This window comes from Schistocerca serialis, chromosome 9, assembly GCF_023864345.2.
Source record: "Schistocerca serialis cubense isolate TAMUIC-IGC-003099 chromosome 9, iqSchSeri2.2, whole genome shotgun sequence".
Taxonomy (NCBI): Eukaryota; Metazoa; Arthropoda; class Insecta; order Orthoptera; family Acrididae; genus Schistocerca; species Schistocerca serialis.
Window position 1 is genome coordinate 184,772,221 of NC_064646.1, and position 25,054 is coordinate 184,797,274.

Genomic DNA, 25,054 nt, shown 5'->3' on the forward strand with positions numbered 1-25,054 from the left:
AGAGCTTTTCAACTCTTAAACATCAACGGGGTGCGTCAAAAAGATGTATACAGGCTTTGAATTGTCATAGACTGTTTATCTCCCGTTCTACAAGGTTAAATATCTGTGAGAAAGTAATGTTATGTTTCTTCAAGAGGTGGCAGCAGTGACAAGGAAGTAATTGCAACGTGGCGGACGTGCGTTTGAGCTTTGAAGCGCGGAAGCAGATAATTAAGTGGTACTGGAAGTTTGAGAATGTAGCTGCGGTTCGAAGACAGTGGAGAAGTGAGTATGGTACAGAAACACCTTCGAGGTTAACAATTACACGCCTACGAGACAAATTCGAAATTCATGGAACAGTGTGTGATGTGCATAAAGGTCGACCAGGGGACCTCGTACAGCTACAAGTGATGATTCCACAACTGCGGTCTTGGAACTGTCTCAGCGTTCGCCTCAACAATCTTCAAGGCAAGCGGCACGTGAGAGTAATGTAAGTGCTAGTAGTGTGCTATGCACTCTGAAGAAAGGCAGGTTCCGTGTGTACATTCCAAGGCTAGTGCAACACTTAAGTGACGACGATCCAGATCGAAGGTTAGAATTTTCTGAATGGGTTCAGGAGATGGTGAGACGTGAACCGGGATTTATGGGTAGCATAATTTGGTCGGATGAAGGCCAATTTAAACTCAATGGAACTGTCAATCGGCACAATTGTGTGTACTGGGCTGAAGATAATCCTCACATTACAGCTGAAAAGGCTGTGAATTTGCCTGGGGTAAATGTGTGGTGTGATTTGTCTCCAAGGGGACTCATTGGGCCTTTCCGCTTTGAAGGTACTGTTACTGGAGAAACGCACCTAACAATGCTTGCTGACTTCATATTCCCTGCCATTCGTGCATTATACGGTAATGATGAGTTTTATTTCCAATAAGATGGCGCCCCGTCGCACTATCATAGGGACGTACGAGCATACCTGGATCACAATGTGCCAGGCCAGTGGATGGGACGCAGGGGACCAATCGAGTTTCCTGCACGCTCTCCAGACCTCACGCCGGTGGATTTCTTCTTATGGGGCAAAGATGAGGTGTACAAACGTAAACCACGTAACCTGGACACACTTTGGAATGAGATTCAGGCGGTGTGCGCAGATATCTCATTGGACACTTTGGTACAATGTACGGAATCAGTGGTGACTCGCACTCAGAAATGTATTGGTGCTGAAGGCCGCCAGTTTGAACATTGATCACATTTGCAAAGTACATGTATTTTTCCAGTTAGACTTTACGCTTTCCATTTCCAGAAATTTAACATTGTAGAACGGAAATTTATTTTCTATGACGCTGCAAAGTGTGTATACATTTTTTGACGCACCCTGTATACATACAAACTGAAGCAACGAATGAAAATTTGTACCAATGCTGGGATTCGAACTCGGGTCTCTTGCTCACTAGTCATATGTGCTAACCACTACGTCGTCCTGGCAAGGTGACTCTGCACAGCTCCACTGACTACCGTAGCAGCTATCCCTCCACAATCCAATTTCCATTCATGCCTCAGCCCACTTAGTATTCTCCCTAAACACTAAAAGCCTTGCAGAAACTTTCCAACTTATTGGAACAGCACGTTAACCTTGAGAGAAACAAAGAATTCTGCCTGAACCCAGGCATAAATGAAAATGTGTGCCAAGTCTGCAATTCGAACCTAGGTCTCCTGCTGTCTACTCAAATGCGCTAGTGGTAGGCCATGCAATTGTGCAAAGTCACTGTGCCAGAGTACTGTAGTGATTAGTGCATCTGTCTTTTGAGCATGAGACCCTGATTCAAAGCCAGTCCTTGGTACAAAATTTCATTGATTGCTTTAGTCTGCGAATGAAACGGGGGATCCTGTCTGAACCCCAGGCGTAGGTGGTCTAACCAAATGAAACTATATGAGCCATTAAATTTTATTTGCGCGGCTGCATCCCCGAAATTTAATGGACTATTCATTACGCCGCGAGAAGTTGAAAATGCACATGAAACTAATTGGTTTCAGAGACATTCTTAACTCTCAAACATCTATGATGTAAAAATTACTGGCAGATTAAAACTGTGTGCCAGACCGAGACGCGAACTCGGGACCTGTTCGAGTCTCGGTCAGGCACATAATTTTAATCTGATAAGGAGTTTCATATCAGCGCACACTCCGCTGCAGAGTGAAAATCTCATTCTGGATCTATGATGTATGTATAAGGGTGTACATAATGAGCGGGAACACTTTCAATTATTTATTGCACAAGAACTAAATATTGTACAGATGTCATACATATTGAATTTTGACGAGAAACTCTGAAAGGTTTTTTTACAGACATTCGATATGCGAACCATGAGAGACACGGCAGACGTCAATACGATAATAGAATTCTTTCCATAGCCGTCCCAGCAAGGCATCGTCGACTGAGGCAGTCGCTTCCTGTATTCTCTCCCGGAGCTCTGCTACATCACGTGGTAGAGGCGGTACATACATCAGATCTTTACTGTGTCCCCACAGAAAAAAGTCACACGGAGTGAGATCTGGTGATTGGGGAGGTCATTTCATGAAACAGCTGTCCCCTTACGTAGCACGGCCGATCCATCGATGCTGCAGCTCCGTGTTCCGTTACCCAAGAACTTCACGATGGAAATGGGGTGGAGCCCCATCCTCCTGAAAGACGAACGGAGGGCCCGACTGCATTTGAGGCATCAGCCATTGCTGCAACATGTTCAAGTAGGAATATCCAGCGACAGTGCTCTCTGCGAAGAAGGATGGTCCATACAGTTTTCGAAGTGACAAGGCACAAAAAACGTTTACCTTTGGTGAATCAGGCTCAAGTTTAATGCATTCGTGTGGATGCTTTGTATCCCAGATTCGACAATTATGCCTGCTCACTTTCCCATTAGTGTGAAAAGTGGCTTCGTCGCTAAAAATTAAGCTATCAGCAATGCTATCCCCATCGTCATTCATTTGGTGCTGCTGCGAACAAAACTCAAAACGCTTGTCTTTGTCGTCTTCATTGAGCTTCTGCACTGTCTCCAATTTGAATGGTTTTATAGACAGCTTCAGTCGCACGACTTTCCACACTGTCATTGGAGCTATTTCGAGTTCACAGGATGCATGTCGCATCGATTTCTTTGGACTCCTTACGAATGTCTCTCGTACGCGCACCACATTCACTTCACTCACAATGGGACGTCCGCTTCTCTTTGCAGGGCAAGGCAATCCATCGTAACGAATTTGTTGCGCCAGTGGTAAATGTCCTTCCTTGTCGGTGGTTTCTTACCGTAATTGGTTATAAACATCCGTTGAACAGCTGTTGCACACTTGTTTTTGTCGAACGCCAACACACAGAAAGCTCGCTCCGCACCTGAATTCGCCATGTTTGCGACTAACGCTGACTATCGGAAGATTACCAGACTACGCTGTTGCGGTATCAATGAGAAAAACAAACCTTCAGGGTTTCTCTTCAAAATGAAATATGTATGATATCTGTACAATGTTTTGTTCTTGTGCAATAAATAATTGAAAGTGTTCCCGGACTTAATGTGTACCCTATATACATATATTATAGATGTTTCAGAGTTGAAAGTGTCGCTGAAACCATGTAGTTTCATTTGATCAGACCACCTACGCCTTGGTTTCAGACCGGATTCCCCGTTTCATTTGCTGCTGAATTGCTATTCCAGTACAGTTGGAGAGATTCTGCAATGCCGTTCAAGTCCAAGGGGAATGCAAAGTGGGCTGAGGCGTGAATGGGAATTTGAACTGCTGAGGGAGGGGTACTAGAGTGGTCTGTATGATGGTGCACAGCCGCTGTACCAGGGTGGAATTAGTAGTGATTAGTGTGTCACCCCAGTGAACAGAAGACCTGGGTTCGAAGCCCAGCCTTGGTACAAATTTTAATTCAACCAATTTCACTGTACTCGTATTTCGTTGTATCTGTGGTGTAAGTTGCGTGTTCAAGGCTATGGTACATTAAATATTTATGAAAAACATCACCGTAGATACTGTAAGTAGGCTGTTTAGGTTTTCATGTTGGTTACGTCATCTAGCGCTCTATATGATGGCTGGCTGTGCTGAGTACAGTCTGTGGCTGGTTGGCATTGTTGGAATATTCGCCATTGTAGTGTTGGGCAGTTGGATCTGAACAGCGCGTAGCGTTGTGCAGTTGGAGGTGAGCCGCCAGCAGTGGTGAATGTGGGGAGAGAGATGGCAGAGTTTTGAGAGCGGATGATCTGGACGTGTGTCCATCAGAGAGAGTAAATTTGTAAGACTGTCATGAACTGATATATATATTATGACTTTTGAACAATATTAAGGTAAATACATTGTTTGTTCTCTATCAGAATCTTTCATTTGCTGACTATGCCTATCAGTAGTTGGTGCCTTCAGTAGTTTGAATCCTTTATTTAGCTGGCAGTAGTCGCACTCGCTGTATTGCAGTAGTTCGAGTAACGATTTTTGTGAGGTAAGTGATTCATGAAAGGTATAGGTTATTGTTAGTCAGGGCCATTCTTTTGTAGGGATTTTTGAAAGTCAGACTGCGTTGCGCTAAAAATATTCTGTGTCAGTTTAGTGTTGATCAGAATAGGTAAAGAGCGAAATGTCTGAGTACGTTCAGCTCTGCTCAGCTGTTTGAAAATCAAATAATGTAAGAGGTTTATCAGCACATTCATTCATAAATTTTTCTAAGGGGGGACGTTTCAATACGATTTCTTGCAATTAAATGCCAGTTAACGACATATCAACAGTAAAAGCCTTTGGAAATGTCTAAGATATACGATAGTAATGCTCAGAATTTTATGTGATTGGCATGATCTTTTAATTGAAGGAAGTAGGTTAGCGTCCTCAACGTGTTAATATTTTATTTCCCACCTTAACGTTCGTTACGGATTCTGGTTCTGTCTCATTTATGTAATAGAATTATCTTCTATAATATCTGATGTTATTTATATACAAGAGTATGCTCCCGCAAGAAGGAATTTCTTCGATTTTGTGAGCTGGGTCCGATTAAAAAACGAAAGATGAAACTCTCGCAAGTGGAACGACCGGCGAAGACATTTGTACTGTTGACTGTCATAAATATTTTATCGTTTTTCCGAATACTTCGCGAGGGAATTTGAGGGTACAGCACAAATCTCTGCAAGTGGAAACGAGTAGTAATATGTCGCATTTTTCGAGGATATGCTTAAGGAGAAACCTAAGAGTACAGCTCAAATTGCAGCGAGTGAAACGAGCTGTAATGACATTCGTATTCTTGCTTCTCACAAATAGTTATCTGCCTCCTAACAATGCTTTCATAGATTCGACGGTCAATACAAAGGAACTTCATGTGACTCGAACCAGAGCCAAATATGAAGCGCTGGTTTGCAACATCCGAATTTTAGTTACTCGTACTGGGGGTATTGCCCAGGGGTATCCGACGAGGAGGAATCCCTTGTTCCTGAAACAAAGGGAGACATCAAAGTAGAAAAAGAAAAGTTAGTAAAATCGATTAGACCCGTGAAATCTTTCTCTATCCACACAGATAGCCGTGCATGTTTAAGTGCCGCTTCCGAGGCTGAGAGGTACACCGGCTTTGGATCGCCTGCGATCACCGACCATCCTGGATATGGTTTTTACGCGGTTTTACTCATCCCACTAGGTGAACAGCAGGCAACTACCCAAGCAATTTATGTAGTATATATCTCTCAATTGCTGTCGATACTATTTCTTTGAAATCATTCCACAACTTTTTTACTCTTACATGATCAGATCGGAAGGAGTGGAGACCGTCTCTTAAAAAGGAGTTAAAAGCATTTTTATCAGCTTTTTTAAAATAAATATACTTTGCGTTTCTTTTTGATGATTTTGCTGGTTGTAGGAGTTACGGTATTCAGCTTAGCAGCTACTGCCTTGTGGTCGTTAATCCCTGTATTCGTCACGATACTCGCTATTTGTCCAGGATTATTTGTTACTGAGAGGTCAAGTAAGCATTCGCAACCATTTACGCTTCGAGTGGGCCCATGAACTAATTGTTCAAAATAATTTTCTGGAAAAGAATTCAGTATAATTTCGGATGACGTTTTATGCCTGCCGCCGGCTTTAAAGGTATAATTTTTCCAGCATATCGAGGGTAGATTTAAGTCAACACCGACAACAATTGTATGAGTGGGGTACCTATTTGAAATGAGACTCAAGTTTTCTTTGAACTGTTCAGCAACTGTATTTTCTCAGTCGGGGGGTCGGCAAAACGACCCAATTAGTAGTTTAGTCCGATTGTCAAGTATAACCTCTACCTATACTATTTCGCAGGAACTGTCAACTTCAATTTCACTACAAGGCAAACTACTTCTGATAGCAATAAATACTCCACCATCAATTGTATTTATCTAGCCTTTCTGAACACTGGTAGATAATTAGAAAAAATTATTGCTGAGCATATTTCCGGCTTTAGCCAGCTTTCTGTACCTATAACTATTTGGGCTTCAGTGCTTTCTCTATTAGAGCTTGGAGCTCTGGTTCTTTCCCAACACAGCTGCGACAATTTACAACTACAATACCGATCGTTTCTACAACTAACTTACTGTTTTCCCTCCCCCCTTTTAGACGGACGCCCTTTCTGTGGTTCCCTGAAGTCCTCTAACCTAAAAAACCGCCCAGTCCCTTCCACACAGCCCCCGCTACCCGTATAGCAGCTTCCTGTGTGTAGTGGACTCTTAACCTATTAAGCGGAACCCGGAAACCCACCACCCGATGGGGCAAGTCAAGGAATATGCAGCCTACACGGTCACAGAACCGCCTGACCCTCTGATTCAGACTCTCCACTCGTCTCTGCACCAAAGGACCACAGTCGGTTCTATCGACGATGCTGCAGATGGTGAGCTCCGCCTTAATCTCGGAAGCAAGACTGGCAGTCTTTACTATTTCCGCTAGCCGCCCAAAACCAGAGAGAATCTCCTCCGATTCAAAGCGACATACGTCATTGGTACCGACATGAGCCACCACTGCAGTTGGCTGAACCCTGTACTCTTCATGGCATCCGGAAGCAGCATTTCCACAACCGGAATGAGTCTCCCGGGTATGCACACGGAGTGCGCACTGGATTCCTTCCCCTCTTTGGCAGCCTAAGGGGTCCCATTACACGCCTCAAAAAAATGGTTCAAATGGCTCTGAGCACTATGGAACTTAACATATGAGGTCATCAGTCCCCTAGACTTAGAACTACTTAAACCTAACTAACATAAGGACAACACACACATCAATGCCCGAGGCAGGATTCGAACCTGCGACCGTAGCAGCAACGTGGTTCCGGACTGAGACGCCTAGAGCCGCTCGGCCACACCGGCCGGCTATTACGCGCCTAACCTTGGAGCTCCCAACTACCCTCCGTGAGTGCCCAGACATTGTGAGACGATAACCTTCCTCCGGAACAGGGTAGACGACTGCATCCGGCACAGAGACATCGTCAGCCACAGATAACACCCGAAACCTGTTCGTCAAACGAACCGGGGATGCCCTACGATCGGCCCCTCGGAAAGATTTTCGCTGCCTGCCAGACTTTGGAAGGATCTCCTACTCGACCACGGGTGAGTGGTCAACCTCAGTGCAGGCCACAGCAGTGGTGGAGAGTAATTCCGTGATCACTGTGCAAAGACGTTTCAGGTTGAGGTGCCAAATTGATACTCCGAATGGGTGGAACATTCGCAGATGGTATCGAGAGTTTCTAGATATAGGATGTGCATGTAAAGGAAAGAGTCCTGGCAGCCCATGCGTTCCGGAAGAAAATGTTGTTCGAATTCAAACTGCTTTTGAACGTAGTCCTTCAAAATCAACTCGTCTTGCCAGCCGGGAGCTACAACTGCCTACAACAACAACTTGGCGTGTTTTGAGACGTCGGTTGGTTATGAAGCCGTGCAAGTTACAGCTGTTACAAGTTCTGAGTCCTGATGACAAATGCAAACGTGTGACATTTTGTAACGAGATTCTTGATGCTATTGACAATGATAACACTTTCGCACAACGTATCGTGTTAAGTGATGAAGCGACTTTCCATGTTAGTGGTCAGGTAAACAAACACAATGTTCGAATTTGGGGCCTACAGAACCCACAAGCAGCCACTGAACATGTACGAGATTCACCCAAAGTCAATGTGTTTTTGTGCGATATCCCGATCATCTGTTGACAGTCCATTCTTCTTTAATGAAAACACGGTTAACGGTCAGCATTATGTTACAAAACTAGTTGTTTCCGTGGCTGCACGAAGACAACTTCATTTTTCAACAAGACGGGGCATTCCCTCACCGGAGTCGCCAAGTGCGTGAATATCTGAATGAAACTCTACCGAACCGTTGGATTGGTCGTCAAGGACCTGGCGACTAGCGTGTGTCAGCTGGGCTCCACCGTCACTGGATTTGACACGCTCTGACTTCTTCCTGTGGGGTTTCGTTAAAGACAACGTTTATGTACCACTACTCCCACAGAACCCGTAAGAGCTGAAGAACCGGATCCGTACTGCCATAATATCAGTGACGAAGGATATGCTTGCCCGCGTAAGGGAGGAATTTGAGTATCGATGTGATATTGTTCGTATCACTGATGCAGTACGTATTGAACATTTGTAATCTGATCTTGAGAGGTTCGTAAATATATGTGTAAAGTTTCGTATTCGTATGTCTTAAGGTTTAGTAAATATATGCATTCGAAATACGTTTATTCTTTTTGAAACAGCCTGTATATCGTATTTTGTCTACTTGACGTATATTCCTGTTAAACAGTGACCAGAATTTTGTCGCACTATCTTTTAAAAAGGTGTCGGTGGGAGGGAGGGGGGGGGGAGGGAAGAAGAATTCAGAAACGGAGTATGAGGCTAAATTGTTAATATCCCGGCTTGTCTTAGCTCCTCTAGCGGGGTACTGCGTTAACACGGAGGGGAGGGGGGTTAGATTTTCAGTTTGTTCCAGGATGTAGGTGTACGCATTACCTGATTAAAAGTATCCTGCACCAATCAGTGGACGTTAATATAGGGTATGTACACACTGTGCCTAATGTCTGTAGAGAAACAGTAGTCCATTCTTCCGCAAGAGCCGAAACCAGAGAAGGTAGTGGTGCTGAACATCGGTGTCTGTAGCCAAATCGATGTACTAACTCATCACAAATGGGTATCACTGGGTGCAAGTCAGGACTTCGGACAAGTCAGATGAGGTATGTTATGGACCATGGTCCATTACTTTACAGATCCTGCTTTATGACAGAGTGCATTGTCATGCTGATACAAACACGCATCGTCTTCGAACTGCTCCTCTACTCTACATAAGGCTCTAAATGTTTTTGTATCCTTTTTCATTTAAGCGTTCTCTTAAAGGCAATGAGGGCATCACATCCTAACCACAACAAACGCCCCCAAACTGTAACACTTCCTCCTCCGTACTTCACTGTTGAGACTGCTCATAACAGCATGTAACGTTGTCCGAGCATTCGCGGAACGTAAACCCTTCATCGCTTTGCCACAGGGTATAGCGTGACTCATCATCCTAAATCATGCGTTTCCACTAATCCACTCTCCAGTGGCATCGTTCGTTGCTCCAACTCAAGGGTCGCTTGACACCGCTTACAGAAATATGTGGCCGATGACGGCCATTGTACCCCATCCATTATAAGTCCCTACTCGCGGTCACTGCGCTAGCTGAACTACTGGTAGCATTTTAGAACTCACTAGTGATTCCTTCCGCTGATTTCATGCGACATTTTAGTACCACACACCGCAATGCTCGGTGCTCTCTGTGCGTTTCAACATGAGCTCTGTCTGGGCTTTATTTATCTATGGTTGATCCTTCGCGTTTCTTCTTGAGACACATCACCAACAGTTGACTCGTGTAGCTCTGAAGGAGTTCAGATGTTTCTGATGGATTTGTCACTTTGGTGACATCCAATGACAAGTACACGCTCGAAACCACTAAACTCTCTTGACTGAACCATTCTGGAGTTTCTAGAATGAAATTGTCTTGCAGAACTAGAAGAAAGGATATTGCGGAAACATGGCTTAGCCACAGCCTGGGGTATGTTTCTAGAATGAAGGTTCGCAGGAGAGCTTCTGTGAAGTTTGGAAGATAGGAGACGAGGTACTGGCGGAATTAAAGCTGCGAGGACGGGCCGTGAGTCGTGCATGGGTAGCTCAGTTAGTAGAGCATTTGCCCGCGAAAGGCAAAGGTCCCGAGTTCAAGTCTCGGTCTGGCACACAGTTTTCATCTGCCAGGAAGTTTCATATCAGCGCACACTCCGCTGTAGAGTGAAATTTTATTCTAGAAACATCCCCCAGGCTGTGCCTGAGCCATATCTCCGCAATATCCTTTCTTCCAGGAGTGCTAGTTCTGCAAGGTTCGCAGAAGAACTTCTGTGAAGTTTGGAACGTAGGAGACGAGGTATTGGCGGAATTAAAGCTGTAAGGACGGGGCGTGAGTCGTGCTTGGGTAGCTCAGTTGGTAGAGCACTTGCCCGAGAAACGCAAAGGCCCCGAGTTCGAGTCTCGGTCCGGCACACAGTTTTAATCTGCCAGGAAGTTTCATTCTGCTGTTTTTGCTTCACTGCTATAGATATGAACGGTATCTGTCGTGTCAGACATGTCCAGCAGAACAGACACCACTCACGATGAAGCAGCTGGAACGATGACATGAATTATTAGGGTAAAATGAATGGAAAGGAAACGGTATGGGAAGGAGAAAGGAAGGAAATTATGGCTTTCAGCCTCCCAGAAGATGAGGCAACAGCGAGAGTTGACAAATTTGTGCTGAATTAGGACTCAAAACCGGATGTTCCACTTCCTAGATCTGCTGCCTTAAATGCCTTGGCCATCCATATACGCTTTCCATCAGACCGAAATTTCCAACTTCCCCCTTGTCGCACTGCAATGACCCCCCCCCCCGCCCCCTCCGCCACCCTTAACCCCCTACTCGCAAATTTCTGATTCTCGTACGGACTCAGACTTTGACTGCGTTTGTCTGCCCTGAAAGCCGGCCGAAGTGGCCGTGCGGTTAAAGGCGCTGCAGTCTGGAACCGCAAGACCGCTACTGTCGCAGGTTCGAATCCTGCCTCGGGCATGGATGTTTGTGATGTCCTTAGGTTAGTTAGGTTTAACTAGTTCTAAGTTCTAGGGGACTAATGACCTCAGCAGTTGAGTCCCATAGTGCTCAGAGCCATTTGAACCATTCTGCCCTGAAACCTTTTTCCCTTTTTCATCAAGCAGCTATGGTGCCAAAACCAAACTCCGAATTCCTATGGGAATCAGAAATCTGTGAGTGGTGAGTGGTCGTCAACGGGGGCGGGGGAGTGGGGGGAGGGAGGGGGGGGGACCATTGCGGGCGGCGAGTGGGAATTTGGGTGTGACGAAGTAGAAAGCTTGTATTGATGGCCTAGGCGGTTACGGCCACTATTGTAAAGTAGAGGAGTCCCACTCCAGCACAAATTTTCAACTCTCACCGTTGCAATGCCCTGTAGGGTTGGAAGTCATTCTTTCCTTTCGGTCTTCCATTACTTTCACGCCATTGCTGACAACAAAACACTCCTGGCCTCATTTGTACTGGAGGGTCCACTTCTCGTGACATCTAGCGGTCAGTTCCACATTAAATCGACGAATTACATAGGGACGCACAGATACACTACTTTCAATCAGAAACAGGCTCTGGAAACTGTTGCGTACAACTTCATACAAAATGGTAAAGACCGAGCGAGGTGGCGCAGTGGTTAGACACTGGACTCGCATTCGGGAGGACGACGGTTCAATCCCGCGTCCGGCCATCCTGATTCAGGTTTTCCGTGATTTCCCTAAATCACTCCATGCAAATGCCGGGATGGTTCCTCTGAAAGGGCACGGCCGACTTCCTTCCCCATCCTTCCCTAATCCGATGAGACCGATGACCACGCTGTCTGGTCTCCTTCCCCAAAAAACAACCAACAACAACAACAACAAAATGGTAAGGAGTGGTTGGCTACGAGGTGGTGCACCAACTGTCGTCGTAGCAAGGCTGGACAGCAGCAGAAATGATTAGCGAACTAGTTAACACAGCACAGTAAACAGAAGATTTACTTAACCTTTTATTTGCTCCAAGCACATGGAGACTCATTAAAAATAATGCAGCATGAAATAAAGTCCAGCTCTCAACTTCAACAAGGATGAGTACCTCTGAACTAAAGCAGGAACGAGGGTATCGGAGTCCATTACTGGGCGGTGTCTGCGTCCCGTCCCATAGCAAAACGGCTCCAAATGCGAGTGCAATACCTGGCTGCCACTGGACATCCTACACTGCGGCGGCAGAGGGTGCTCATGGTACTGAGAAGCTGGAGCTGTGACTGAGCAGGTGTGCTCCATAGGGTCCGCTGGATACCGCACGAAAGTTATCGTCGTCTGACACAAACTTGCAATCCTTAGCAACCGCGACGCCAGACGGGTGGTATCGATACGTGATATCACAGAAACAAACAAACAATTAATTATGTAGCTTCATTTTTTTCACGGAGATAATGAAATCTCAGTATTTACTCCTCGTATAACTGGGAGATTCGTGACGATTTTCTTTAAGCCACATACGCGATAAGAACCAGAATCGCGTCGACACACGTGGCTGTGCAGTGGCGAGATCTCCGTTACCCACGTCCGGACAGCGTATACGAGGCGCCGTCGCACGTTCACAATGGCACGCCGGTGCGTCGTAAACACCCGCGCCGCCGGAGGGTGTCTTTTTTCTTGTGCTAATCTTTCCCTCCGGAAGAGCGCGGTGGCGCTCCGGCGGGCGCTCGCGCGCGTGGCGGCTCCCTGCCCAGCTCTCGCACATCGCTTCCTGCCGCCAATTTGTCCCGGCGTCTCGCGGCAATTACCGGCCGGCCGTCGGCCATTGTCATGGAGATGGCGCCAGCGCTAAAAACCGCCGCAGGAAGGAAGGCGGCCGGAAGGAAGAGAGCTGTTTGGGCCTCTGCCGCCGCCGACGCCGCCCCCGGAGCCGACGGCGCCGACGTTAATGGTGGCCAGTCGGGGCGGCGCCCGGCACCCGGCGCGCAATATGGGTGCCCACCCCTCCAGCGCCCGGGGCCTTCCTCCTCCGGCGAGGGAGAGCTTTTGTCGGCGTTCTCCCCGGGGTGACGGGAAATGTCCGCACTGATTGTGACCGTCCGGAATATTAATTTTTTGGGGCCCTTTCCACATGGCATCTGGTCAGTACAGCACATCGACCACCTTCCATCCCTCTAAAACGCAGCCTGCTATAGAGTCGTATCTAACGGATCTCCATTTTCCCCTTTAACTATTTTAACACTATATCTATTTTAAGCGTGGCAGCGTTTCAGGAACGGTGCACTTAGGAACTTGTTAGATTTGGAACGTAGCGACCAATTTGTTGCCGTACTGAAGGTTTATAAACCTTTTACCATACTTTCCGTCCGAACAGGCCTCGGAAGGCTCGATGGTACCGACCGACCGCCGTATCATCCTCACCCCATAGGCGTTACTGGATGCAGATATGGAGAGGCATGCCGGCAGCTGTGACCGAGCAGTTCTAGGCGCTTCAGTCTGGAACCGCAAGGCCGCTACGGTCGCAGGTTCGTATCCTGCCTCGGTAATGTCCTTAGGTTAGTTAGGTTTAAGTAGTTCTAAGTTCTAGGGCACTGATGACCTCAGATGTCCCACAGTGCTCAGAGCCATTTGAACCATGGAGAGGCGCGTGGTCACCACACCGCTCCCCATGCCGTTCTCATTTTTAGTGATGGGAGCCAATACTTCTCAATCAACAAACTCCTCAATTGGCCTCTAGATGGCTCAGCCCACCCTGTTTGAAAACATCGCCCGACAGACACAGATGGTCACCCTTTCGAGAGCTAGCAAGCCTAAACCCCTTAACTTCGATAGTCTGACGGGAAAGGTGTTACCGGCAAGGCCACCAGCTATCCATTACCATGGTTTTGAGAAATATAAATTTGTGGTCTTCAGGAAAAAGTTGGTTTTTACGATTTTCAAATTAACTTTCATATATTTACATGCATCTTTGGATACCTGGCAGACATCTAAATATATGACGTTAATTTGAAAATCGTAAAAACAGGTCGATTTTCCTTCTGAAAAAAGCAAATGTACATTTGTGCAGGTCATGACCTTTAATACTGCAACGATTCGGCTGTTATTTTCTGATCCTATCAATTTACTGTAATAAAGACGCGATATTCCTTTCCAAAACATATTATTTTAACTATCATCTAATTTTGTACATGCAAAAATAGTTATTTCCTTTGTAGCTTTGAAATTTATCCTGCGTTTAAAACAAAATTCATTTTTTTCCATTTCGTATGCATTTTTGTAGACAGCTCTTTAACAATCATTGTTATTTTATGTACATTATTATTACACTGCAATATCAGAACATGAAAAAGATGATCACACCGTCTACCTGTGTTCAGTGGTTCTACGGACACGGACCCAAGCCTCCAGTAGTCAGAGAAGCAACCCAGGTCCTCCCATTGAAAGCAGGTAGTAGCATACGTAGTTCTGGTCGAACCTGTAAAACATTTTTCTGTGATAAGTAATAAGGAGAGACGACTCTGATTATCCTGCTATTGCTTAAATATAGTATTGTAAAACTACCATACGTTACCGTAGACTATCGTAGGTAAGTGTAGACTACTATAGTTTTCCTAGTAGCCCTTATCAATTAAGATCGGAACCGTGTTACCTGTACGTCAGATGTGTTGCATATCCATTGGACGGTACCTCATTTCGATCCCGATGTTTGTGCGTGCGATCATTGTCTTAGTAGGTTCCCATAGAATCCGGAAGAGGTGAACAGTCTAGAAACTGAGTGAGGATATTATAAAGTGCTGCGTAACGTGTGTAACATTTTTGTTGTACATAGTTGTCCTCTTGTCTTTAACTTACAAATTAACTTATTTGTGACAAAATTGAAACTGTTAGTGTTCAATTTAAGTTTTATTAGAAAATTGTTGATTTTTGATGTGGAACAGAAAGATACTGCAGTAAAAAATAAAAAAAAAATAGAAAAAGCGCAATTTGCTCAATACAAGGTAAAATCTAAAAAAATTAACATCGCTTTAGTACTTCCTAGAGCTTGTCTAAAACATGTTTCTGTTATCTATAAACAACTTTCACACTTATTAATGAGAACAGTAAACTGTTGCCTGTGATCATGATGAAGAAAGTTCTATTGAGTACAAAATAAAGACAATTATGAAATAGATTCTTTATATTTGTGCATGCACACTCTACTTACATCAAAAATAATAGCTTTGATTACATAAAAGAGCAGAACTTATGCGAATCAACTAATTTTTATTACTTGCTAAAAGCAATTAAGATGTTGTAAGGATATAAAATATACAATACACTAACACTGGACGATGTACGTTTCTTATTATGTGCAAAACAAGCTAATAAAGATAGAAAAATCAAAGTGAAATCATCGGGTCCTAATTTCTCTCTCACACGTTTATTTGTCTCTTCCCATAACAATGCTACCAACAGTACTGGTAATCTTACTATTTACTACGTCATATATTGACTGTAGCAAAACGACCGAACAGTAGTTCAAGTAGAGCGCAACTCTATTTAAATATGAATCAGTGCATTTTTACTAGTTCATTTAGCTTTACCCACGGTGTACCACGAGGAGGCGAACTGTCTCCGGTTTTGCTTTATGATAGACTGATTTCACGTACTGCATTCTTGTAGTTTTTCCATCTCTGATGTTTGTTACCTGTTGCTTCACGCATTTTTTAATCCGGAAAATATCTTTCCTTCTTTCTGTTTTTTTGAGGATTGCAGTTTTAGTGTCAATTTGAATTTGTTTCAGTACCTCAAGAAACGTGTATATATCTGGGCTGCAGGAATAGAACTGGCTATTGTGCTTGCTGCGGAAACTATCGCAAGCGTTGGTGGTCTCTGTCTATTGCAAAGCAGCTCTGCCCACATGGCTGGAGGAAATAGTGCGTTTTTGTTTATACAAGCATCTGCTAAGAAATCGTAGAACGTTTGTGGTTTTTCACACACACACACAGGCATCACTGACAATAGGTCCTCAACAGTCAACATGAACGTCAGAATCCAGTATTGGCAAACCAAGTATATAAGACAGAAACTTCCAGATTTCATTTGTGGGACAGTAGTCACGTGCAAGTCGCAATGTTTGTATCTTTTGACACCAAGCTCTGTGTTAGATGTAATTTACAGCTTTGGATTCTTCCAGCTTTCATTTTGGTTTATCCAGACTCTGAAAACATTGTTTTTTATTTATTTTGTTTTCTTTCTTTTTTCTTAAAATTTTCAAATGTGTATGAATTCCTAAGGGAGCAAACTGCTGAGGTCATTGGTCCATATATTTACACACTACGTAAACTGATTGATGCTAAGAACAACACACACACCCATGCCCGAGGGAGGACTCGAACCTCCGACGGGAGGGGCCGCTTAATCCGTGACATGGCGCCTCAAACCGTGAGGCCACTCCAAGCGGCCAAACATTATGACGGAGATAAATTCTGACGTAGATAATCACATCTGTCGACAACTGTTGTAAAGACATGCTAATAAGTTGAAGTTGTCTTATCGTTCAACTGATAAAAAAACACTGGAATATAATGTTGATTAATAATCCCAAGGATCGTAAATAACTGGCACTAAACTTTTTGCAATACTTGGAAACTGCATTCATTAGCATATATTGTGTCACATTAAGTATCCTGAGGTTTCAGTTTCACAGGATACTACAACGTTCTTGTCCGCATCATTATAGGGTGTATAACAACAAATCCACCGCATTCGTACTTTTTACTCTTAATTTGTTTAGAACAACTTGAATCTTCTGAATACTAGTGGATAATTTCGATAAAGCTTTCTGCCTAGCTTTGTAAATGGATTTACGAAATCTGTCAGCATCTTTAATGCTCTTCAGTGAGTTCTCCTTTCAGTTAATTATATACGCGTTTCGATGGTCTCTGATGTGTACATATTCTGTTACTTTCATCCTCAGATCGTAAACCATTTTCTACTCTGAATTTTATCACCAGCTATTTTTGCGTGATTGTGCTCGTCTTGATTTTCAAGCCCATCTGTGTCTTCGGAAGGGGCAGTTTTAATTAAAAAAATTCAATTCTTAAGGTTTCACTTACATCGTCCTACACAAAAATTTCGTCGGGTTTTGGAATCTGAAAGCGTAACCGTTTTGACCTGAGCCCACAAACCACCACTCCGAGGAAGCACTGAGAGCTCGGGGCTTAGACTTGTTCTGGAGGCATGGTTTCTGCTACCTGCCAGGCCAACCTGTGCCCAGACCTTCATAGGAAATATGTCGCAGAATTGCTGTGAGTAGGGATGCTGCATCGAACACGACAGCAATTTGGAAAGACCGAACCCAGTCTAGACTTACTAAATTGAGAGCACTAAAATCTCTGGTGTTTCCAGTTTTCCTTCACGGGGATGAAACTTGGACAATAACTGAAGGGAAGCGCTAACACTAATTCTTTTGAGACGTGGACGTAGACGAGGTTGCTATGAATATTATGGACGGACAAAACAATTAACAAATCAATGCTTCAAGAGGTGAGGGTAGAGAAGAAACCATCAAGTATTTGTAACCACCGAATTTTCCAGTTGTTTGGTCACATAATTCGGCAGTAGGAGGGTAACCTGGAAAAGCCTATCATCCAACAAATAGATGAAGGGTAAAAGACTGCAGAGAAGACGACCGATGACTGTGATTCTAAAATCGTGTGATCTTAGGTACACTATACCCTAGGTACAACGCTTTCCTCTATCCATTGAACTGCATTGAGGACTGTACAATAACGCTAGTCATATAAATTTCCAACACCCTGATCTTGTCATGAAATCCTGTCTTGTAGCGTAATAAAGCCGAGAGTTGTTAGTGAATGCCTACTCTGTCAAGTAGAGAAACAAACATATTTCAAGCATTATGTCAGGTCCAGAATGCAGTATTCACTCTGTAGTGGAGTATGCGCTGATATGAAACTTCTTGGCAGATTAAAACTGTCTGCCGGACAGAGACTCGAACTCTGGACCTATGTCTCTCGCGCGCAAGTGCACTACCATCTGAGCTACCCAAGCGCGACTCACGACCCGTCCTCACAGCTTTAACTCCACCAGTACCAGTATCTCATATGTTAGAGCCTTTGCCCGCGAGAGGCAAAGGTCCTGAGTTCGAGTCTCGGTCCGGCACACAGTTTTAATATGACAGGAAGTTTCATTAAGCCATTTTTTGTGCAAATTAATCTAAAGTACTCAGTAATAACTTCTCATTCAGACTGTCAGTTTGACAGTCAGAGTCAATGCAAACCATTATAATTTGAATGACCTACTATTTAAGTAACAATAATTGAAATGTAATAACAGTGCAAACTGAAACTATTTTTCTTCAAACTTTTCATTTCGTGACTGATTTTGTCAAAGTGTTTTCTATTGCTTGCTAAGTGTTTCATGTACTGGCGTTTGCGCTAAGTTCAATTTATTATTATTATTAATATTATTATTATTGTTATTACATGCAGAAGTTTTTGAAATTATTTAAAATTTCGAAATACAACAACCCTTATTTGTGAAGTTGATGAATTTCGCCATTGTAAGTAAACGTTAGTGTGAGGCAACGCATATTTGCCGGTAACACAGAGAGAGCTCATGTTTTAACCATTTCCATTTGCATTTGATGCCCTTTAGTGATTTAAAAACGTAATGAACATTGCTCTTTGTTGTTTACTGAAATGTTTTCGTTGATTTCACGTGCAAGATATTTCGTCAGCGGACGTTTGTTCAGATAAGTTGCTTCACAATTCCTGTTCTGATAAGCAACTGGTTAATGAACAGTGTTTTGGTCATATTGTAGTGACGGCCAAATTTAAAAATAATTTCATTGATTTTCTGGGTTTCTCAAAATTTCGCGGTATTCTTCACTGTCGTCGTTGTGTGTGATATATACTACTTATAACGATCATTCCTAATTTGTGTAAGAAGAACGTGGCATAAGTTACTTGTAAAAGTAGATTGCTGAACATTTTATCTGGTAATCAATTATTATTTCGTACACGTTTGCCTTAATTTTTTGACCCGATTAGATTTATGCAACCACAGTTATTTTCGTAGCTAATTACAGAGAGGGAAAAAAGTTAAAACGTGTAAACCGTTACCTTTAGGGCTAACATGCTCATCAGGGATGGAAGAAAGATTGTGAGAAGAACAATGTATATGCTTTTTAACACTGTTTAGTCAGATGGGATGTTATACATCCAATGACCGATATTTGTGGTAGTGGTAGGCATACTTAAACTGACGGCGTTCCGAGGGCTGTAGTGAGGTTGTATACATCGCAGTACGCTGAAACATAATAGATACGTTCTTTAATTGATGCGCTCGCGGAATATGCTGAAAAAAAATATTAATTCCACTCTCTGCCTTCGGGTGAGAATGTAGCGTTGTAAGCAGCCAGAATGTGGTGTGGGTGCAGTAAAAGGGGAGGAACGATCCAACACATGATAGCGTGGTCCTCTCAGTTTTATTAGAATATGGACACGAGTTACAACATGCTGCATCCGTAGTATAACTTGGCCATCAGTTGCTCGCAGCATATCCGATGTAATCAGAGCGGTATGTCGTGTCGACATCATCAAAAGTTGCTCGCAGCAAAGCCAATATAATCAGAGAGATATGTCGCCGTATGTTATCTTCCAGATCATGAAGAACCAGATACATCCTCGATAGACACGATTTTTCAGATATCCACAAAACCTGAAGTCACATGGACAGAGGTCGGGGGTTTCGGAAGTCCGAACATCCTGAAATTGCCTAAAGAAGACGAATCAAATCTTTCACCTGGCAAGCAACGTGTCGTGTTATCACATCTTGCTTGGAAATACTGGCGTGGACACTGTTTGCGTTCTTGCAAAGTGTTGCGCAAGGAAGTCCTTAAAGGACTGTGCAACTAATAGGTCCGCGAGATGTTATCTCCTCTAAGAGAAACGACCGAAAATGAGCGAGCTTGTGAAATCACACTACATACCTCTCATAAGCTGACTGCACTCAATGTTTCTGGACAATGAGTGGTGGAGTAGAAACCCATATGCGACATATATATACATTCACGGCACCGTGCAGAGTAGAATGTACCCTGTTCCCCAGTCACATGTCATCAATTCCTGTGCGCACCAACAAACGTAAGGCAAAGTCACAGCGTTGTAGCGCATCTTGGGGCTTTATCTGGTGCTCATTCTGAATCTTGTAGGGATACCAGTAAAATGTGCTGTAAAATCTTTTGAAGTGTTGAGCAGGAGCGAGAGCTCGAGGAGTGGCTGCAGGATCTGATCCATGTGCTACACGGTCGGTTGTAGCTACAGCAACTGCATCAGCAACTTCCTCTTCCTGCTGTTCCGCCTGATTAAGCTGTTTCTTCAAATTTCTTGATCATATTATTTAGTCCATTTATTGACATGGTGCCTATTCGTAGCTGTTTCTGTCGGCGCTATTCCCGTAATGCAGCGATGCCATTGCTGCCATTCTGATAAAACAACGTACCAGCAGTGTGCAGGCTTTATTCTCGACAGTCACTGCGTTTCATAAGGAAAATTTCAACCTTCTCAACCCTTTACACCAACAATCTCTTCACAAAAGAAATCAACACGTATCACCAAGCGATTAACCGCATATTGACGTCAAAACAGAAATCATTTCACATTCTGATGCCTGCAGCGCCGTATTTGCACCTGGTGGTAGAAAGTAGAATTATTATGTTTTAGGCGTACTCCATAAGCTCATCGATTAACGGTTGGTTGGTTCAGTGGTTTGGGGGAGGGGACCAGACAGCGAGGTCATCGGTCCCATCAGATTAGGAAAGGATAGGGAAGAAAGCCGGCTGTGCCCTTTGAAAGGAACCATCCTGGCAATTGCCTGAAGTGATTTAGGGAAGTCACGGAAAACCTAAATAAGGTTGGTCCAATCTGTCTTCGAACCATCGTCCTGCCGAAAGCGAGGTCAATGTGCTAGCCACTCTGCCACATCACTCGATACCGATTAATGAACATACCTAGGATGCTTCATCATACTGTGATGTATGCAACCCACACCGCATCACTTAAAACACTCTCCGTTCAAATATAACCATCCGGTATTTGGCCACTTTTCATTTTGTCATTCTGCATCTTTTCGTTTTGAAACATAAGTCTCAATAAAGGAAGTGTCTTAGTCTGCCAGCGGCAGCAATAGATAATTTGAAATTCTGCAAATGTGTGCTTCACACTCCAGTGGACCAGTTACATAACAGTCATAAACTCTCCTGAGTAAGATAATTTGTGTTTCTAGTTCTAAACTTGTTTCTGTTAGTTCTACAATAGTGAGTATTAGCAAATACGTAGCAATGTTGAAAGCGGATGTGAAAGTGAGTTGCAGTTAGACAGAGTGATAGTCACGATAATGCTGACATGGAGTCTCAAGATGGTACTGAAACCCAAATTACTTCAAACTTGGAATAAGAAAATGTAATTTCAGATTGTCTGATGGGAAGTGGTGAAGTTACTAAATGGAGTACGAGAGTTCCGCCCTGAAATAAAAAATAAAGTGCCTGGAACGTCGTAAGAAAATATATGGATTGTTTCGATTTGTTTTGTGACAATAACTTGTAGGGTTTGCTATCGAAAACACTAACAAGTTTATCGAAAAGTTATCTCAAAATTAGAATGAACATGATAATCGTAAGGTCAAACTGACGGTCCTACCTGATTCCGACAGGAAAACGAACAATTTATTTCAGAATTCCCCGGTGAAAAAAGCTAGCTGGAAAGAAATATCGATTTTGTTGTTACTGAATACCTCCCCAGAAACTATGGGAATACGTCTTTATGATCATAGTTCTGATACCCAAACCTTACATCTTATTTCTGATGTAAACAGTTTTCAAAATTTCTACCCGTGCGTTCGAATGAACCGCTGAAACTTCTTCTGAGCTGAGATACTTGACGCATTTTATACCGTACGACGTGTTTTGTGGGAAAACAAACAATTTAGACTTGTATTCCTAGAGTTATCATTGCACTTAATGTACTTTCAGTCTAGAGTTCATCTTCATGAGAGAGCATCAGATACTGTTAGTCCAATAATTGGTCTTTTAAAAAATATATTGTGTTTGTTTATCAGTTATCATTTGGTACAGTACAACCGTTCAGTTATCGCAGCTGTACGTTGATATTAACACGCTGCAACGTCTGCTGCACTTCAGACGAATTGAAATTTGTTTCAGTAATTAATATTAAAAGCAAAATACATATTTAAAAGAATATTGCTTTGAGTGTTTCTCTTTGACTGAAAAAATATGAATATTTAACGTCTTGTCGACGCCAGGATCGTTAGCGCACACGCCCAGATGGTCATGAACGATCCTCTCAAATGGTCTCACAAATCCACGGGAAGCCTAAATCAGATTTAGATCCGATCTCCGCTCTTTAAAAATACGGTTTGGCACAGGATGAAAAGGCGGCCGGTCAGTTCTGAATGTTCCGACAACGACAATATTCTGAGCTGCCTCTTCTGAAATACGAGTCATCTCACTCGATCTCCAGTTTGAGGTATGAGACATTCGGATTTACGAGGGCCGTTCAGATAGTAACCTCCGGTTGATTTAAAAAAATACACCAAGTTAAATAAAAATATTTTAATATATACATCTTACAACTACATCTCTGCACTATTTTCCTACATAGTCTCCATAGCGATTGAGGCACTTATCGTATCTCTTCACAAGCTTTGAAATTCCTTCTGCATAAAAATCACCCGCTTGTGCCTGGAGCCAGCCTGTGACCGCATCTTTGAGCTCTTCGTCGTCATCAAACCGCTGTGACCCGAGCCATTTCTTCAAATGCATGAAGAGGTGATAATCACTTGGCGCCAGGTCTGGGCTGTAAGGTGGATGGTTGATAACGTCCCACTTGAAGGACTCAAGAAGGGCCGTTGTTCTGCGAGCAGAGTGAGGACGGGCGTTATCGTGCAAAAAAACGATACCGGAAGTCAGCATACCACGGCGTTTGTTCTGTATAGCCCGTCGTAACTTTTTTATTGTTTCACAGTACACGTCTTGATTAATGGTCGTACCACGTTCCATGAATTCAACCAACAACACCCCTTTGGCATCCCAAAACACCTTTGCCATCAGTTTTCTGGCAGAAAAATCTTGCGAGGCTTTTCTTGGTTTGGTAGGCGAATTTGAATGTGCCCACATCTTTGATTGTTCTTTTGTCTCAGGGTTCACGTACTTAATCCAGGTTTCGTCACCGGTCACGATTCTGTTTAACAATGGTTCTCCTTCGTCCTCATAACGTGACAGAAAGTCTAATGCAGAGGCCATTCTTTGAGTTTTGTGGTGGTCGGTAAGAATTTTGGGCACCCATCGTGCACAGAACTTACGGTAACCCAATCTTGCTGTTACCATCTCGTACAAGAGAGTCTTAGAAATCTGTGGAAAACCAGTAGACAACTCCGACATTGAGAAACGTCGATTTTCACGAACTTTTGCATCAACTGTCTGAACGAGTTCGTCAGTCACCAATGATGGTCTACCACTCCTCTCTTCATCATGAACGTTTTCTCGTCCACTTTTAAATAAACGTACCCATTCACGGACAACTCCTTCACTCATAACTCTTGGTCCGCACACGGCACAAAGCTCACGATGAATAGCTGCTCAAGAATATCCTTTGGCTGTAAAAAACCTTATGACAGCACGCACTTCACATTTGGCGGGGTTTTCTATTGCAGCACACATTTCAAACTGCCACAAAAACTAAACTAGCGCAGGTACGACGTTCACTCGACCACGGGTTGATGCCGACTGACCTGTTGAGTGCGTGAACGCACAGATGGCGTCGCTACTCCCCCCACAACCCGCACTGTGACCAATCATAGGTTACTTTCTGAACCGCCCTCGTATATTAACGCATATAAGACAAAGTAAGATAAAAACCTTTTTTTTTCGAAAATTCTCATAGTAGTTGGTTGTCAGTGTGCTCCAACCATCTGTAAGGAATCTGAAACTACACAGTTATGACGGATTAACCCACCATAGCCCCTGTGTAGAACGTGCTTGAAGACTGAAAAAAATGTAGATTTTTGAAGACATTTTACAGATTCTTCCTTTTATCCCAGGCAGAATGTATAAAAAATATTAGTTCCAGAAACAGACTGTTTTAGTGAAATGTAATTCAGTTTCCCTCCTTAGCTGTTATACAGACATTTATATATCGATTAGCCGATTTCGACCTTTTGCGATTTTCACATGCACACCCCAAAACTTGTATAATTATACCGTCGCGCTTAGTGCATGTGTATGTAAATTTGCTAGTAGGCCTACATGAGAACGCACTTGAAAACGGCAAATGGGTGAAATCACTAGACCGTAAAATAAAAGACAGTCATTATACAGGTTGTTTCAGAAGAATATTCAGGGTTTTAAGAGGTTGCAGCATTTATTACTTTCAACTTCCAATTACAAATAATGCATCAAATGAAAGAGCAACTCTACCAGTTTTTCTTAAAAGAGTTCAGTGCGAACACCATTCGTCTCACATCTAGTGGATAGGCGAGTTCTTCCCAAACTTTGATCAGTATGTCTGAAGTAATTGTTGTAACAATGCTGTTTCTAAAGCCGGGTAGATCTGCTGGTAATGGAGACACCTACACATGATCCCTTACGAAAGGCTAAATCGCAAGACGTCAGGTCGTGTGTGAACGTGGATGTCATGTAGAACAAATTGTCATTCGGCCCATTGCGGCCAATCCAGGGGAAGAGTACAATGTAATTTAACCATTGGCGTACTGAGTTACACCAGTGAGACGACGCACCATCTAACTGCCAGAAAAAGTTCTGTGGTTTGGTTTTTCCGCGTTGAGGAAAGAGCCATAGTTCTAGAGCATCAATATAAGATACACCAGCTACAATTGCTTCACCGAAAAAGAAGTGCCCACAAACTTTCTGCAGGGATAGGGCACAGGAAACATTCAATTTACGGGAGTCCCGTGCAACTGTATAATCTCTTGCGGATTTGCTGA

General features: G+C 43.5%; 1 long non-coding RNA gene across 1 annotated transcript in view; it reads right to left on the bottom strand.

The window, feature by feature from the left end:
• Nucleotides 1-14,389: 14,389 nt before the first annotated feature.
• Nucleotides 14,390-25,054, bottom strand: part of LOC126418924 (uncharacterized) — a 138,027-nt gene continuing 127,362 nt past the window's right edge. Inside the window, exon 3 of the long non-coding RNA XR_007575912.1 lies at nucleotides 14,390-14,504. This is a non-coding gene — a long non-coding RNA (uncharacterized LOC126418924). The remainder of the gene's footprint in view (nucleotides 14,505-25,054) is intronic.